The following is a 4924-nucleotide window of genomic DNA, read 5'->3' on the forward strand; positions in this document are numbered from 1 at the left end:
GGAATGCCGGAGACCTCAGGGAGATGTGTTTTTAGCTGGGATATGGGATACAGTGGTACCCCGCAAGACGAACGCCTCGCAAGACGGAAAACCCGCTAGACGAAAGGGTTTTCCGTTTTGGAGGCGCTTCGCAAAACGAATTTCCCTATGGGCTTGCTTCGCAAGACGACAGCCCATAGGGAAATCTCAGGGACAGCGGGGAAGCGCAGCGCGTCTTCCCCACTGTCCTCGGACCTCCTCCCGCCGCCGGCTTCGGAACGAAGCTCCGATGCCCGGCGGCGGAGGGGGAACGTCTCCCCCCGCCGCGCGGCATCGGGAGGAAGCCCCGGTGCCGGGCGGCGGAGGGGGAAAGCCTCCCGCCGCCGCGCGGCATCGGAACAAAGCCCCGGTGCCGGGCGGCGGAGGGGGAAAGCCTCCCGCCGCCGCGCGGCATCGGGACGAAGCCCCGGTGCCGGGCGGCGGAGGGGGAAAGCCTCCCGCCGCCGCGCGGCATCGGGACGAAGCCCCGGTGCCGGGCGGCGGAGGGGGAAAGCCTCCCGCCGCCGCGCGGCATCGGGACGAAGCCCCGGTGCCGGGCGGCGGAGGGGGAACGTCTCCCCCCGCCGCGCGGCATCGGGAGGAAGCCCCGGTGCCGGGAGGGGGAGGGGGAAAGCCTTCTCCCGCCGCCCGGCATCGGATGGCTTTCCTGAAGACTTGGGGTGGGAGGAGGGTTTTCCTTCCCACCGCCAACATTCAGAATGCTGTTCTGAATGTTGGCGGTGGGGAGGAAAAACCCTCCTCCCACGCAAGCCCCGGGAACAGAGGGAAAGCGCTGCGCCCCTTCCCCTCTGTTCCCGTACCTGTCCTGAAGGCTTGCGGTGCGGAGAAAAGCCCTTCTCCGCACCGCCAGCCTGGCAAGCGGTTTCCCTAGGAACGCATTAATTGATTTTCAATGCATTCCTATGGGAAACCGTGCTTCGCAAGACGAAAAACCCGCAAGAAGAAAAAACTTGCGGAACGAATTAATTTCGTCTTGCGAGGCACCACTGTACTCAAGGTAAGCTGTGTTCCAAATGAGCTGAAAGGAGGAGGCTCTCGGATGCACCAGCTGGGCGCCACGGCTAAAGAGATAATCACAAAGCATAAATGTGGTTATATAAAAGGCCAGCACTCTGCAGCAGGGGAGGCTCTGCTGAGGCCAGGATGGGATTGGCGTCGTCTCTCGAACGGTGGGCTTGCTGGCAGGAGGACCAATGGGATCGTCCGAGCCAGAGACTGCCCAGTGCTTACAAAAACAAATAAATCCGATCTCGTTCCAAAGATGAGTAATGCAACCAAGTTTGTGCACGGTTGCACGTTCTGCACCATCCCTACCCCCTCTGTCGCCAGGAGTGGTGCAGAGCTTGGCAGGAGTAATTAAACCTCCCCTCCCATCAAAAAAGTCTGAAGTTCATGTTGCAAGAGGATGGGCAAATGAGGCCCAGACTGGACTCAAATGTTAAATGTGCATAATGCATTTGAGTTTTAGTTTGTTTTTAAGAAATGCTAATATCATCAGCTAGGGAGGGGGATTATTGGGTTTTCAGCAAAAGTGGAGGGGGGGGTTACCTATTCTTCTTCTTTGGTGATCACTTGTAGCCAAGTAAGATTGTCTTCCATAAACACTGTTTTAACAATGAGTCCGTAAGTGACTGTGGAGCCCAATTCTGGACCCACATGTCCTTCCGCAGTGGGGACATTGGTTTCCGGTCGGGAGTCAGTCACAGTGTGGATTTGCCAAGCGTGCCTTCCTCTTAGCGCGTTTCTCCCTTGCGTCCTGAGTTCGAGTGTCTTCAAAGCCCATGACACCTTTGGTAAAGGCTGTTCTCCAACTGGAGCGCCCGCAGGCCAGTGTTTCCCAGTTGTCAGTGTTTATACTACATTTTTTTAGATTATACCTAGATAATTTTACCTATTATCTCCTCTGCTGCAGTCCTGAGGAAGAGCCAAGTGTTTGTTTGTGCAGAGGGTGGGGAAATTCCCCCCACACAACTGGCACAATGTGGGAATTTACTCCCAGTGCAAAGACTGGCTTCAGAAGTGGGTTTTTCCTCTGACTGCGGGCAGGAGAGGAAAGAGTTAATCTTTCCAAAAAATCCAAAAACCCAATATTTTATTGGTTTTTAAACAAATACATACGGTAATTATACAGAAGGAGTTGGTTAAATTCCTCCTCCACACTTGCTGTGATCCCGAAAACCTTCAGAAAAACCACAGCTGAACCACACAGATATTTGATATTTTCCTTTGTAAACAATTCAGAGATCCATCTCACGTCAAGCCCAGGTAGGCCCAAATTCAGCCACCCTCTCTGCTTTATGGACTTATTAAGAGCAGATTGCAGATGGACTTATTAAGAGCAGGTTTATATTTGAAACCGTAAGGTCTAGAAAATGGTGTGCTGTTTGTTTTTATCATGAAAATGGATTCTCAGACCAGGGTATTTAAAAGCCTCCCCTTTCTCACATGACCCTGCCATCTCTTAATGGAGAGGGAATCTTTAGTGATGGGGCCCCCATCTGTGGGAAACCCTCTGCTGGCATCGCCCCCAACATCTTTTAACACCCGTTTAACACACCTGAGGTGCTCAGAACAATTCCATCTGGCTGTGGCTGCTTTGCAAAAAACACTATTTGTATTAGGATCGCTGTGTTCTACCTAAGAGAGTTGAAAAGGTGGCCATGTTTGCCCGAAAGAAAAATGCCAAAGTAGTCTGTAATTGGGCGATGCCTTTATTAAGCTGACCAAAACGTCCAGAAAACAAGGGTGCAAGGTTTCGGATCACCCAGACCTCTCCACCAGGCTACAGGTTCGAAACATGGGAGTGGGAGGGAGAGAGGTTGGTGTTTGTCAAGGCATCCGTGGCTGCTACACCTGTTAAGTTTTAAGATGAAGGCCAAAAGTTGCTAGCAGGCATTCAAATCAGGTACTTTCAGGTGCTCGCAGGTTTCGTGTTGCACCGCAGCCGCCTCTGGAGGGGAACCACATAGCGGCTGGACCTCTGTGAAGACAGCTGCCAGCTGCTCCTTCTTCGCACAGAAAGGATGTCTTAATGCAGTGTCGTTAAACTGTGGAACTCATTGCTGCAGGAAGCAGTGACGGCGATCAACCTGGATGGCTTTAAAGGAGGACTGGGCAAATCGATGGAAGGGGATAAGGCTATCGATGTCTACTAGACCTGAGGCTGTGTCTTCACAGTTGGAGGCCATCAGCAATGTCTAGGCAACACGGCGACCATGTACATACGCAACAGACAATCTTTTATAGATTCCTTCAAACCATAACGAGTCCAAAATGAAATCTTTAGTCTCAAAGTTTCTGGAAATCTTTAAATGAAGCAAGGTACCAGACATCGAACGATGACAAACAAGCGGTGAAGCTTTGTGTATTCAGCAAATGATGTCCAATGAATGTAAATATATCGAATGAATGTGTGTGACTACATTATTACATGAGCACTGTTCCGCAACATTAGATATTTTCATTTACATACATTCATTTGATATAAGATGGGTTTATGAAGCAATTCTATATCGTCCCACCACGCTGATGAAGAATTCTACAAAACAGTAGTCAGTATCTGGAATCACTGTTCAGTGTTGGACATCATATTTGCAATAAAGATTGTCTATTGCATATGTACATGGTCATCGTGTTGCCTAGACATTGCTGACGTTCTCTTTGCAACACAGAGGTTTGTTTGGTTACTTATTGCTGTACCATGGCCAAATGGGCTCATACCTTAGCCTTCACAGTTGGAGGCAGCAGTGCCTCCGAGTTTCAGTTCTCGTCTCCGCCTCCCTCTTTAGATTGTGGAATCATAGAATTGCAGAGTTGGAAGGGACCCTGAGGATCATCTATTCTAGACCAAAGGCCTGCAATGCAGGAATACGCATTGTCTCCCACGGGGATCGAACCTGCAACCTTGGTGTTATTAGCACCATGCTCTAACCAACTGGGGACGCGGGTGGTGCTGTGGGTTAAACCACAGAGCCTAGGAGTTGCCGATCAGAAGGTTGGCGGTTCAAATCCCCGCCACGGGGTGAGCTCCCGTTGCTCGGTCCCAGCTCCTGCCCACCTAGCAGTTCGAAAGCACGCCAAAGTACAAGTAGATAAATAGGTACCGCTCTGGCGGGAAGGTAAACGGCGTTTCCGTGCACTGCTCTGGTTCGCCAGAAGCGGCTTAGTCATGCTGGCCACATGACCCGGAAGCTGTAATCCGGCTCCCTCGGCCAGTAAAGTGAGATGAGCGCCGCAACCCCAGAGACGTCTACAACTGGACCTAATGGTCAGGGGTCCCTTTACCTTTACCTAACCAACTGAGCTATGTGACCATGAAACAAGAGGTGGGAGGTGGAGAAGAGGAAGAAAAAGAAAGCTAGGAAGATATTGATTCTAGCTGCTGTGCTAGGTAAAAGGACTACCTAGTTTTCCTTTCATTCCTTGTTCTAGGGACACCAGGTGAAACCAGTTTCAGAGACAATAACAATCTTTGGGGCTTTTAAGAGCTGTTCTAGTATGCTGGCAAGAGAGGCTGAACTATGAATCAGGTCCCAGTTTTATTCTCTTCTCTGCTGCAAACTCACTATGTAGTCTTAGGTGAGCCATGATTCCCTCCGCCTCTATTATCCCATCTGTACAATGGGTGTAATGAAAGCAACCCACTTCATCCTGCCCCTCGTTCTCCATTTTTCTTTTTCAACCAACGCTCAACATTTCGCCGCTCCTGAGCATGCTCAGTCCTTATCGGGCTTTGCAATTTAACTCCGGTTTGTGCAAAGAAAGCCCAAATGACTCGCTTATGAACCCCTCGGTCAAGCAAATAAAAACGAGCGCAGAACCACTGTCAGAAATCAAGCCTTATTTCTTTTCTCTCTTTTTTTCCTGCTGTTTAATTTTTTTCCCC

General features: G+C 50.5%; 1 long non-coding RNA gene across 1 annotated transcript in view; it reads right to left on the reverse strand.

Annotated features, from left to right (window-relative positions):
• Window positions 1-4924, reverse strand: part of LOC310712747 — a 410683-nt gene that overhangs the window by 75154 nt on the left and 330605 nt on the right. The window lies entirely within an intron of this gene.

This window comes from Podarcis liolepis (assembly GCF_965112155.1).
Source record: "Podarcis liolepis genome assembly, chromosome: 7".
Classification (NCBI taxonomy): domain Eukaryota; kingdom Metazoa; phylum Chordata; class Lepidosauria; order Squamata; family Lacertidae; genus Podarcis; species Podarcis liolepis.